Source organism: Sturnira hondurensis, unplaced genomic scaffold (assembly GCF_014824575.4).
Source record: "Sturnira hondurensis isolate 20B ecotype Veracruz unplaced genomic scaffold, ASM1482457v3 Scaffold0008196, whole genome shotgun sequence".
Taxonomy (NCBI): Eukaryota; Metazoa; Chordata; class Mammalia; order Chiroptera; family Phyllostomidae; genus Sturnira; species Sturnira hondurensis.
In genome coordinates this window covers 1,196,680-1,210,898 of record NW_028080827.1, presented here as the reverse complement: position 1 = coordinate 1,210,898, position 14,219 = coordinate 1,196,680, and the positions used below count along the sequence as shown (strand labels likewise).

General features: G+C 40.1%; 1 long non-coding RNA gene across 1 annotated transcript; it reads right to left on the bottom strand.

Annotated features, from left to right (window-relative positions):
* Window positions 1-3,379: 3,379 nt before the first annotated feature.
* LOC118992573 (uncharacterized) lies at window positions 3,380-6,790 on the bottom strand. The gene is made up of 2 exons (XR_005067650.1): window positions 6,531-6,790; window positions 3,380-4,671 (listed from the first exon to the last, which is right to left on the bottom strand). It is a non-coding gene; the product is annotated as an uncharacterized LOC118992573 (long non-coding RNA).
* Window positions 6,791-14,219: the final 7,429 nt, after the last annotated feature.

Genomic DNA, 14,219 nt, shown 5'->3' with positions numbered 1-14,219 from the left:
CATAGCTTTTATTACACTGCATGTATCCTTCATTGTGTTATAACTATTTGTTTGCATATCTCTTGTCCACTCTCTGGTAGCTTCTTAGAGAAAAGGATTGTCTTACTCATCTTTTTAACTATACAAGCCTACCACACTATCAAAACTTAATAAATACCAGGTAAATGAGCAGATGAGTTAGTGTTAATAAATGACCTGTGCCAGGCAATGCACTGCACCTTCTCTCTTCTGATTGGAGAACAGAGAAGTTGCTATTACTGTGGCTTGGGCTTGTTCAGAATGGAAGAGAGAAGGTGTAGCTTTAAAGGCTTTCTTCTCAGCAGGGAAGCCAAGTAGTGTGGGTATCTGACTGCCTCTCTCCTGTCACACCATGCTGACAAGCCCCTCTGCTCTCCTTTGAATGAAGGTTAAATATTATAATTTGAGGTTTTGGGTACTGGTGCTGATTCCTAAAGTTAATTTGATAAATTAACAAACAAATTGTTTGTCAGGCTTCTGAACCAAAGACTGAATGTCAAGATGTTGGGTAATTTCTAGATGTTCCTTTTAATTCCAGCTGTTTTAGATCTGTCTATATAGAGTTTTTCCTAAGATTGAACTCCTATCTTTAGTTAGTAAGACTTACTAATCTGTTATAGGGAGGTATTTTTTCTTGCCATATAGTTGAGCTGTTTGACAAAGCTCAGCAGAAACTTAGTGTGAAATATAAGATCTTCTCCCACAGTCATGGATATCCTCTATAAACATTTGCACACACTAGAAAATGCCTTCAGTTTGTGTTTTACCAGAATTTTGGCACTGATCAGAAGTTTTATACCAACAAAAGAAGACTCTACTTCTCAGATATAGAAGATGAGCATTGCTGGCAGAGCCATACCTGGGGCCATATACCTTCTTCATGTCATTTTGAGAAAGGGAATATGCCCTGTAAGACCTGTTTGCCTGCTGAAAGCTAAGGAAACAGGAAAAGTTCCGTATTAAATGCTGCCCTGATTTAGCTTTCATTCTCTGCTGTAACCTCTCAGTGAACATGAGGAAACAGCAATGAAAATTGCCAGATTATCTCACTGGGGGACTAACTGGTCCTAAAGCCAGATCAGGCATCAAGTGGATAAATTTGATTGTCCACCTCACTTAATCTCATTTCCACTGTCACCGAAGAAGCTTCCACTTTTCTAAAAAGGTACCTGAAAGCTAAATCCAAACTGCCACAGCTGTCCTCCTGGACTCTTATCATTGCCACCTCCACCCAGTAACCATGTCTCAAGAGCTACCACAGCTCAAAAGCTTGCACAGCTCCGTTGGCTGTGCTAACATGTAACAGACACCCCAGGGCAGGAGAATACCAGCAAACTCCAATACACTTCATAAAATACACCTCTATCTTTAGAAGAAAATCAGGATCTTTCCTTCCTAATTCCATCTCTGTATTTTTCCTCCAACTTTCAAATGGGTATCTCAGCCTTCACTTATCTTTCTCTGAGGGCTCTCCTCACAAGCCTTTAATGACTTCTTAGTACCTAGAGAATAAAATATAAACTCCATAACACAACACACAGTGCTGTATTCATGATGTGGCTTAATCTTCTCTTGTAGCTTTAGTTCTCACTTCTTTCCACAACTATGTACACTAGTTGCCAAATTATTTATGTTAAGTGCCCTGTGGCAGCTCACTTGAACATCTGTTCTTATATTTTCTTGGGTTCCTTCTCTTGCCTAGGTGTATACCTTGCCTGCCCATGATGTGTGAATTGCCTAGTACTGTGCCTAAAACATAGCCTTTGTTTACAAAAATAGCAGCTATCATTATTAATATCTCCTTGCTTTAATTCTTAAAAAAGAGACTATGTCATGTTCCCACTAAAACAAACCCTTGATCCTCATGTTTATACTCCAAATCCCTATCAAATTTTCATCCCTGGTAAGCTGAGCTAAACCATGAAGTAATAAAAGTCAGTGTCCCCAAACATATCTATGTTTGTTTAGGTGATAGTAATCAGTACAGTGGTTGCCTCTGGGGGATGGGAATTAACAAGAAGGGGGCATCAGGAAACTTCTGGAGTGATGGAATTGTTCTCTATTTTGATTTGGGTGTTGGTCATGTGAATGTATATATTTGTTCAAATTAATCTAGTTATAATACACTTAACATCAGTGCATTTTGCTGTCTGTAAAATTTATCTTAATTTTTAAAAGTCAGAATCCCATTTTATTTGTCGAAATCAGATGTCAAAATCTCAAATGTCTACATGAGCTTGGCAGGTAAGGTTAGTATGTAGCAGGCTGGGTAGAATACAATAGGGAGAGTTGAGGGATGCTAGGACACTGGAGAGAGTATGGTCTTTTTCCAGATCACATGGACAATACTTACACAAGCAGAATCTGTATTTAGTAGGCATCTCAGGAGTTTTGACTATTAGTCAAGTTTCTGATACACTGTGCTGTCACAGAGCTATTAATACTCTCCACAGTGGGATACACAAGATGATCTATTGAAATGTAAGAAGATAATACTTAGAACTTTCTTCTATTATTCTTCATGTCCATGTTTTTTTCTTCCTCTTTTCATTTTAGAACAGACTAAAGAACCCACAGAATGAATATAATACATTTATCTTGCATATTCTGTGCAGTCAAGCAACTGAGGTTTGAAGTATAGCACACTCCGAAGACTGCAGTGAGTAGACACATGATGCAGGGATCAGCACTCCTCCACTGGCAAGACTCAGCCTCCATGGAAGAAAGCAACACTGCTACAGCCATTGTAAGTAAGGAACAAGCTACAGTGCACATTTCATTCTGAAGGAAAAGGAGAGAGCACCATAGAAATCACACCCTCTCCAATTCTGAAGTGCAAGCTGAATTCAGTGCTAAGTGATTCTCTGCAAAAGAAAAAAGAGCTAATACATGTGTTCGGGGTGGAGAGAGGAGGAGGTCTTTCCAAGGCCTGTGATCCAGCCAGGCTACGGAAGCAGCTGGGATAGTGATACAGTAATGTGTTTGTTCAAAGAAGCATGTCAATTTGTTGATCAGCAGACCAGTGTGGTAAAAGGCAGATAGATATACCTGTAAAACCCGGGTGAAGGCAACCTCTCTCTGGCTTGGCAGGCCAGAGAGCACAGAACCACAACTCTAGGTTCCAGTGTGCCTAAGCAGCTCCCCACACTGGCCTCAAAAGCCACTAGTCCCAGAAGGACATGGTACATACCTGTGGTAATGTCCCACTCCATCCTGTTGGTTGGACAGGTGGTCAGAAAAGACTGGCTTCCTTCCACTCCAGTGGAATCAGAAAATCCAGAGAAACCCAGAAATACCACCCTGCCTAGTTCATTAATTAAAATAAAGGCTTCATTGCTCTAAATAAGACCCAGTATAACAGTTGCTTAAACAAGAATGAAGTTTATTTATCTTACATAAAAGTCCAAACTTGTATTGTGGCTCTGGTTTGCAGAGTTGTCAGTCTCCCGGCTGCCTTCTGTCTACTTGCTCCTCCATCTCTAGGATGTTGTTTTTATTTACATAATCCAAAATGCCCACATGTGGCCGGTTAAAAATTGATTACTATGAGAAAAAAAGGAAAAATTGCTTTGAGCATATCCACCATTCTCTGATTCACCGTAACAACAAAAGTCTAGCCCTGCAGCATGAAACCAAAGGAATCAAAAAGCAGTCTCATAGTTTGTGAAAAATAAAAGTTTTTTTCCTACATGCCAGAGAGCAGTTTTTAAAATCAGGCTTTTTAAGCTCAGAACATTGGATGCCAAAACTCTATAGTTTCTGTACAAGGACATGGAAAAATCCAGTCAGGGGGTTTGTCTGTCCTGAGCAGTGCAACACACATCATATGTAAATGCGATGGTACTGATGGCAGGCAATTTTTTTCAAAAAAACCAGGCAATTTTTAGTATTTTGAAGAAAAGTACATAGGCACTGACTACAGAAGATGTAGCCACATTCTGTAGAGTAAATGTGTTGTCTACTCATTTCAATCTCCAAGTACCCATCCATACAAATTCGGCACTGAATATAGCCAGGCAGTGTGCAACTTAAAGTTTCTTTTTCAAGGACACTATGTTGAGCACTGTTTGTCACATTTACGTCTCTGTCCCTTGTCAACCCCTTCTTTTCACTGCTCTCTGAACAGATGCCAATTTGGCCTTGGAGTGACCTGTTTCTACTTGGCCTCCTCCTTTCCTCAATAATCACAACAGAGTCATGATGAGTTAAGTCAATCACTGCAGGTTCTGGAGAGTCAGAGGTGAGGTCGACCACTTCATCACTTTCTCTAAATTCTATCAGTTCTGCTCCCAAGATGATCTCAGGAGTTGGGCCTTCTTCCCCAGTTGTACAAAATTCTCCAGTTTCTCTGGTATTCACCATGCTGTTATCACGTGTACTTGCATTCATCCTGCTTTTTAGATCCAGTCTTCAGAGCAATAAGTGATCTGTGCCAACATTTACAGTGACTGTTAAAGCCCTCAGTGTCTCACAGCTGTTGGTCAGTCACTCTCTGATTTACATAAGAATTGAGAACCCAAATTTTTGGATATATCTGAACATTGATTTTGGTTCCAGTCCTGTTTCCACCTCCACAATTGCTGTGTTCTCTTAGGGCGAGGGTAGTAAATCTTCTAGGAGCCACTTATAAGACAATTCAATCTAAATTTTTAACTGAAAAATAAGAGATAAATTAAGCTTTAGTAATATTTAAAATAAGATTGGTAGTAGTAGTATATAAAGAAAAATGCAGTCAAATTTTTTGATAGTTATGCATTTAAACAAAACTTAATCTTTGTGTCCATCCTCATTCTATGTCCTGATGGTAGGGGGAGAAGGAAAGCCCGAGGGGCACTTACATGAAGAGAAGTACACAATCATAAACACCAAGAAAGGTTCACAACTTCATTCAAGATCCGTTATGAGGGATTCCAGGAAACATTTTTTTACCAAGTAAAAATGGAGAGGCCAAAATGATCTATCCACATTTGAGTTTCCAATAGCAAATAAGAAATGAATCGTTTAGTTCATATAGAGGTTCATCTTGCCCAGGCTTTGCTTTCTAACAGAGACAGCAAGTGGAGTTTTGAAGAGTTTTAGCACAGATTCTGTTCTAGGAAAGAGGGGGTGGATTCATCATAGAGAGACTTTATTTGAGTAGACTCTCTGTGACTTTTGGGTATGTGACCTACATGGTTAAAGTTCTCAAAACTTTATAAAAGTTCTATAAATTACTTTGTGATTTTAAAATAATGTATCATTAGTCATTAAGAAAATACAAATCAAGGCCATAATAAGTTACCATTTCACATCTACTAGGATGGAAATAATAAAAAAGATAATAGCCCTGGCTGGTGTGGCTCAGTGAATAGAGTGCTAGCCTGCGAACAAGAGGGTTGTGGGTTTGATTCCTGGTCAGGGCACATGCCTGAGTTGTAGACCAGGTCCCCAGGTGGGTGTATGTGAAAGGCAACCACACATTAATATTTCTCTCCCTTTCTTTCTCCCTTCCTTTCTCTCTGTCTAAAAATAAATAAATAAAATCTTTTTTAAAGGATAGTAAGTGTTGGGGAAGATACAGAAAAGTTGGGGCTCTCATACACTACTGGTGGGAATGTAAAATGATGTGGCAGCTTTGGAAAACAGCTGGGCAGTTCCTTAAAAGGTTAAACATAGTTACCAGATGACCCAGCAATTCCACTCCTATGTTTATACCCAGAATTGAAAACAGGTTCACATGGAAAACTTGTACATGAATATCGATAACAGCATTCAAATTATTCATAATTTGAATAATAATTCATAATAATAATCTCACAACCCAAATGCTCATTATCTAATGAATGGATAAACAAAATGTGGCATATCCAGATGATGGAGAATTATTCAGCAATAAAAAGGAACAAAGTGATGATACTTGCTATAGTATGGATGACTTTTGAAAACTTCACATTGTGACAAGCCAGTCACAAAGATCACATACTGTGTGACATTTATATCAAATGTCAATAATAGGCAAATCCATGGGGAGAAATGAGAGTGACTGCTAACAGGTACAGGATTTCTTTAGGGGGAAATGTCAATTGTCTAAAATTGAGGTGATTATACAACACTGAATATACTAAAAACCACTGAATTATATACTTTAAATAGGCAAGTTATGTGGTTTGTGAACTATATCTCAATCAGGCTTTTGCCAAAACAAACACATAAGCTGCTGTAAAAATGTTACACAAAACAGCTTACACGATCTGGATTTACACACAAGCCTTAGAACCTGGTTGGCACTCGAGAGGAAGATGGGGTGAGCCCAGAAGCCCAGTGCTCAGCGCTTCACCAGATGTGCTGGCCTACTTTCTTAGATTCCACAGACACTTGCCTCGCATCGGATCCTCACACCACCCTTAATCATGAATTCGCCTGTCGCGACTTGCCTGCCTCTCCCCCTTCTCCATGCGCCCAGGGAAAGCGCACCATCCAGGATGAGGCTGGGCAGCCCAGAAGGCAGCGCCCCAACCCGAAACCCGACTCACGCATCCAGTTACCCATCAATGCCCTGCTCTGCTTCACCGCGTCCAGATAGCTATCCAGAGATAATGGAGCCGGAAGCGTGTGCTCAAGTGGTGTACATCGTTCCGGGATCTCCGCGGCTTTCTGGTCCAGTCCGAACAGCCTGACCGAGCTGAACCAGGCTGCCTGGCTTCGCTAGGCAAGGAAGGCTGACCCGAGTCCCAGAGCCAGGGAGAGCCAGTTAGAGAAGGAAGCAGAGGAGGAGGACAGCCCGGCAGGCGGTGCACACCTCTAATGCACCCAGGCTGTCGGTGGCGCCCAGCGAAAAACAGTCCAAGTTGAGGAGTCGCAGCACCTATTCCCACCAACTGGGTAGCAGAAAGCACTGGGGTTTTCTCCGTTTTAAACCGTCTTTTGTTTTTCAACAGCCCAATCAAATCCCTAGCCCGGCGTGGTTCGTCACTGGTCTCGGGGCAAAAAGTGCTGTTCGAGGCTACAAAGGGGATTTCCCGTCCTTAGTTTCCTGTTTGTCCAAGGTGTCGTGCTTTCTGAGAAACGGGAAGGGCGGGTTCGTCCTGGTTGTTTTTTCTTTTCCCCTGTTACCCTAGTCATTACATTCATTATTATTATTATTATTATTATTATTATTATTATTATTATTATTATTTTAATCCTCACCCAAGGATATGCTTATTGATTTTTAGAGAGAGGAGGCTGGGGGTAGAGGGTGGGACAGTGAGAGAAACATAGATGTGAGAGAGAAACCTAGATCAGTTACAGGATGGACCCCACATCCTAGGTATGTGCCCTGGCAGGATGGACCCCTGCAACCTTTGGGCGCACGGGAGGATGCTCCCTCCAACCACAGAGCCATCCAGCCACGTGCTCTGGTGATTAGATCAGCAACTCCTCACTCTGGAAAAGTGGTTCTCAATGAAGGCAGTATGTCTCTCAAAGAAGTTTTGTAAATTAATGGGGCTATTTTGGGTTGTTCCAATAACGGGGTCACTACAGGTACTCAGGGGCTGAGGGACAGGAATCCCAACTTACACATACAATATGTGTGAAAAGCCTGCTTATAATCTGGGCTTTATAATCACATGCAAAAACATGTTTTATTGTTCAATTATTTAAATTTATTCCTCTAATATTTATTGACCATCTATTATTCCAGGCCCATACACTCGGAATTTTCCAGGGATGCAAGTACAAGGCAACTTAAAGGAAAATGTATTTCTGAGTCTTTTTGTTTGTTTTTCAAATTTTACCTAGAGATTTTCACCATTTCAGAGAATCACACCACAACCAGCCTTCAATGTCATGGTTTAGGCTGTAACGAAAAACAAAAAGCATTTATGTGAGCACAGGATTGCAATACAAGAGACACAGATTCAGGTAGCAATTCAAACTGCACTCTGGAGGGAACAAAGAAAGGCAGGATCCATAAAGGTAAAAAACACAAAATGCAAATGGAGACTTGCTGGCTAGCTTAACAATGATTGGTTAGTTCCAGTACACAAATGACAGAGGCAGAAACTACAAGAATGGAAGTAAAGTCCATGTATATCTGTGTAGCAGTTGTTCCAGTATATTTATGGCTTGCTAACCTAAAAAATAAAAGGCTTTTCATAGTGACGGGCAACAAGCATTTATTTCAGATAAAATATATAAATAGAATAAAAGAATAATCAGTAGCCACTGATTCACGCAGAAACCCAAACAGTATTAGATTAATACACAACAGCAATGGATATTGATGAGAAAGGGAAGGGGAATGATTACATCGACAGAAGGAAAGTATTTCTGCCCTGGCTGGTATAGCTCAGTGGATTGAGCACAGGCCTGCAAACCCCACGATTGCGGTTCAATTCCCAGTCAAGGGCACATGCCTGGGTTGCAGGCCAGTTCCCAGTTCCCCACAGGGGACGCATGAGAGGCAACCATACATTGATATTTCTCTCCCTCTCTCCTTCCCTCCCCCTCTAAAGATAAATAAATAAAATCTTTGAAAAAAAGAAGAAAGTATTTCTATTGGCGCAGTTAATGTAGTGATGTCAATTTTAAATGTTTTAAATTTTCAGTCCATAGTCATCAGTCCTATAGTCATAAATATCTACTTTCTCGTTATCCTTGCAAATAGTTTTTTTGGACACAATATTGCTTTATTTATTCCATTTTATTTTTTCCACTGGCAGTTCACAGATCCAGAACCAGTGTAAGCATCTGGGCACTTGTTTTTACCAGCCAGTACAGCCAGACTAGAACACTCAGTTACTAAATTGCTTGGCTTTCATAATCAAATTACTGAGGGGGGGGCATCATGAGACTGTTTTTATAAAAAGAAGATGTTGGTGAAAAGAAGAGATGTAGGTGTTGGATCTCATTGGAGCTGAAACCTCTGATCTACACTGGAGTCCTGGGGACTGTGTGCAACTCAGTCTACCAAGCCTGTCCTTGAGTACTGACTCCCTATCCTTAGACATATAGAAAATAAGTCTCTAATACACAGGTGACTTGCTTATTGTGCAGTTAATGGTTAAGAACTCTTTATTTTATAGATAAAGAAACTGAGGCCAGGAAAGGTCAAAAGATTTGAAAAAGGATGAACTGTGACAGAGGCAACACTAGAAGCTCCTGAAAATGCAATTAGACTTGGTGAATTCTTTGAGCAAAACCATTTCCAGAAATCCTGTGACTGCTAGAGGAGAGCTCTGCTTATAGACTTACCTTTGGAAGAACTGTCCAGAGTGAAGACCATGTTTAACCTAAAGCTTTTTAGAGAAAGGAAATCCATCACAGTTTTTTTTGTTTCGCCGGTTGGTTTTGTTTGTTTTTTCGCCAACTAAATGCCAAGAATTTTCCCATTATATCTCTTTGCTGTGGTTTTAGATCATTTTATGTTCTAGAAAGCTGTGAAAAGGAAGAACCACTGGAAGTAAAAGCAGTTACCTACAGCTTTACATTTCACAGTGCCCTTCTTATCACTTTCCACTTGTCAGAACATCACTGGAACTCTGCCTGGCACAGAACAGACATCCTATATTGTTGAACAAATGATTAAGTGAATAAATAAATGAACTTTATGATGTAGGAATAATTATACCATTTTATGGATATAGTGATGAAGAGTGAAGCCAGGAATATTAATTTTTCTATTCCTTTTTGGGAATTAGGATTCAAGTTCAGGTCTGAGTTCAATGGCATTAACACTTCAATGCTAGCTCCTTAGAAACTTTGAACTTTTAATGGAAGCTTGGGATGGCATGTGTTGTGGACTTAGCAGAGGATGTTAACAGGAAACTCACAGTAGCAGACCAATGCCCTATCCCGACTCTATGAGCCCATCCCCAGCTTTTTCATATTTTGCTGCCAACAACTAGCACCTGCACATTATCCCTAGTCCTGCAGATTACTTTTGGACACTGAAGTAAGCTGGAAGTACTCGGGAGTTTTATGGTTCATGGCACTTCACACTGCTGGACAGCCTGTAGCCTCAGACAGGAAAACCCAGCTCCTTTGCTTTGGGGTAGAACAACTTCTGATATTTGTTCTTTGTTCTAGAGTTCCCATGGGAATAGGCTGAGTGTGAGACTACTTCTGAAATCACACCTGCACAGCTTCTACCCGTTTCCTACTTTTACCCCCTACTCCCTTATTGGTTTCTCCTGAAAGCCCCTTCTCAGTAAGTGACTTGCACCCAAACCCTTGGCTAAAGGTCTGCTTTTGTAAGAACTAGACCGGAGACACTCACTGACTCTTCCAGTAATGAAAATGGCATGCACACTTGAAGTCAGCTGCAGCTACCAGTACATAGAAAACCACTTCAAATAGCAGCATGGTTTTGTGTGCCATCAAGAGTCCTCTCTGTGTTTTTCTAAATAGAAACGGTAAAGAGGAAGTGGCCCATGGGGGAGGAGAAGCCTGCCTCATCTCTCTGGCCTACAGTTGGGTTTGTGTGCTCTAGAGACATAAATATTTCTTCATTTTCATAGACTTTGTAATTATTTATGTTGTGGAAGACCAAAAAAGACAAATAACTGCATCCAACTAATGAGAGAAGATGGATGGAATTTAGTGCATAGTAAGTGCTTGTACCCATGTTGTAGCTCTCCAAAGTAACAGAATAACTTTTAATCCATCAAGTTTCCAGTCAAGGTAGTCACAGATACTTTATTTATTTTAAGATATCTAGGATCCCAATGTTAGTCTTCATTTTTTCCCCTAAAAGACCAGAGACCATGGAGAGATAAGGCTTATTTTTGCCCCTAAAATCTTAAAGGCTATATCACACATGAAATGTTTATTTTATTAAAGAAAGACCTTGAGTTTTACCTCAAGAATTTACAATACATAAAAGGCAAGTAAAAAGCAACAGTCCACAAGATTGGGAGAGTGGTTGTTGACAAAAACTAGAAAAAACATTTACCAGTACTTTATATTGTTTCTATTTCTGCCATGTTTTCATTAGAGATGGTGAAAAAATGATATATAAAAATTATTTTTAAATATTTTAAACATTATGATAACAATAACAGTTTTACACATAGAATAAATAAAAATCTGAGGAGCTAAACACACCCAAATGAACATGATAAGTGATCATCTCTGGGTGGTGGGATTACCAAATTTTCCTTTCTGCCTAAACTTCCTATTTTAAAGAGTAATGAACCTAAAAGTTATAATACTTCAAATCATAGAAGTATGCAGAATAATATTGTTAAATGTCTGCTTTTATCTTTCTCCTGCCATCATAGCCCCTGTGCCAAAGTAAACATTATTAAAAGGTTGTTGTGTATATGTTTCTGAAACTTTTCTTGTGGGTTTGTCTGCTAAGAGAGTTGGAGGTGGGGACTAAAAAGGCTAATACGGTTTGTTCAGAAGTAGCACCTTAGTTTAGAGTGCCAGAGATAGGAAAACGCTAATGCTCTGAAGGGTGGATGAGCAGGATGTCTGCCACCGCTGCCAAGAGGTGATTGCCATTCTTGAGGAGTATTATACACAGACCACTAAGTTATAATCACAGTCTCATCTCTTGATGTTTTCCTTGGAGGTCCTTGGGACAACAGAGCAGTTTCAAGTTAAAACTGCTGAATTCTAACTCACATTTCTGGGTTGTTGTTGTTTGACTCTCCCTTCCAGATGCAGTTTTTCCCCTTTACTTTGGTGAACTGATTTAAGCCATCACTCCCCCCTTACAGCTTTTCCTCACTGTCACTTCCTTTGGTCATTTAAACATGGGGTCCTCTCTGGCTATCCTTAAAGGTCTAGAACCTGCATCAAAACATATGCTGTCAGTACGCCAGGAATCAGCACCAGGAGGGCCCAACTTGCTTGTGGGTAGCAGAGGAAGTGCTACCCACAAGCAAGTAGCACTGTTTGCTTCTTGCAAACTGTGCTGCTTGCCCTGACAGAAAGCGGGGCAAGAGCTGAGCAAGCAGCACTGTTCCCTCTTAGACTCCTCCCCAACACACAGGGCCACAACACAGCAGAGTGGGTTGCCCCACCCTGGTAAATACCTAAGGCTCTGCCCCTGACTACATAATAGGCAGTGGAGACAAAAAAAAATATGGCCCAAATGAAAGAACTGATCAAAACCACAGAAAAAGAACTCCTCAAGTGAAGAGGAGACAGCCAACTTGTAAGATGCAGAGTTCAAAATACTGGTAACCATCATTTCAGGATGCTCACAGAAATGATTGAGTACAGGCACAAAATAGAGGCAGAAGTGGAGGCTATGCAAAGTGAAATAAAGGAAAATATACAGGGAACCAACAGTGAAGAGAAGGATACTGGGACTCACATCAATGATTTGGAGCAGGAGGAAGAAATAAACATTCAAGCAGAACAGAATGAATAAACAAGCATTCAAAAAAATGAGAAGCAGCTCAGGAACGTCTGGGACAACTTTAAATGTTCCAACATCTGAATCATAGGGGTGCCAGAACAGAAGAGGAAGAGCAAGAAATTGAAACTTATTTGAAAAAATAATGAAGGAAAACTTCCCTAATGTGGCAAAGGAAATAGACTTCCAGGAAGTCCAGGAAGCTCAGAGAGTCCTTAAGAAGTTGGGCCCAAGGAGAAATACACCAAGACACATCATAATTAAATTACCCAAGATCAAAGATAAGGAGATGGTTATCTACAAAGGAGTTCCCATGAGACTATGAGCTGATTTCTCAAAAGAAACCTTACAGGCAAGAAGGAGCTGGAAAGAAGTACTCAAAGTAATGAAAGGAAAGGACCTATATTCAAGATTACTCCATCCAACAAAGCTATCATTTAGAATGGAAGGGCAGATAAAGTGCTTCCCACATAAGGTCGTGTTAAAAGAGTTCATCATATGAAGCCCTTATCATATGAAACGTTAAAGGGACTTACCTAAGAAAAAGAAGATCAAAACTATGAACAGTAAAATGACAACAAACTCACAACTGTCAATAAACAAAAACAAACTAAGCAAGCAATAGAACAGGAACAGAATCACAGAAACGGAGATCACATGGAGAGTTATCAGCAGGGTGGTGTAGTGGGGAGAATGAGGGAAAAGGTACAGGGAATAAGAAGCATAAATGGTAGGTACAAAATACACAGGGGGAGGTTAAGAATAGTACAGGAAATGGAGAAGCCAAAGAACTTACATGTTTGACCCATGGACATGAACTAAGTGGGAGAATACTGGTGGGAGGGGGGCAGGGTAGAGGGGTATAAAGAGGAGAAAAAAATGGGACAACTGTAATAGCATAATCAATATAATATACTTTAAAAATATTGTGAAAAATTATGTCCATACAAAAACATGCACATGATATTTGTATCAGCTTTATTCATAATTGCCAAAATTTGGAATCAGTATGCTCTTCATTAAGTGAATGGATAAATATCCCATGGTACATCCAGACAATGAGATGTTATTTAATGCTAACAAGAAATGCACTGTTAAATCATGAAAAGACATGAACGAATCATGAATACATATTACTAAGTAAAAGATGCCAACCCAAAAAGGCTACATACTATATGAGTCCAGTTATGACATTCTGGATAAGGCAAAACTATGATGGTAACAAGATCAGAGGTTGCCACAAGTTGTTGGGGGTGGGGAGCAGCTAGAAGGGATGAACACTGGGAGCACGAAGTTTTGTTTAGGGCAGTGAAGTACTCTGTATAATATCATAATGATGGATACGTGTAATTATACATTTGTCCAAACCCATAGAACACACAACACACCAAGAGTGAAATATAATGTAAACTATGACTTTGGTGATAATAATGTGTCATCAGTTGTAACAAATGTGCCACTCTGGTTGGGGATGTTGATAATGGGGGAGACTGTGATATGTAGGGGTAGGGAATATATGGGAAATCTTTACATCTTCCTCTAAATTTTGCTGTGAACCTAAAACTGCTCTAAAGACATAAGGTCTTAATCAAAAAAATAGTAATACTGTTGTCTGGCTGTCTCCATACTTGGAGACTGTGATTTAGCACTCTGGATTGGAGCTGAGAGCTGGAGTTTTTAAACAGACTAACTTTGAGAGCTACTATTTGTTAATACGTTCCACGGGTGATTCAAATGTGCATCCAGGATAAAGAATTATTGATACAAAGAGATCTGATTAAGATAACTCAGATCAGTGGGGAGAAGTAGGGAAGGGCTGTAGGAGGAGTTTGCCAGGGCAACTGCGGGCAGTCTAGGACGGGATTGGCTG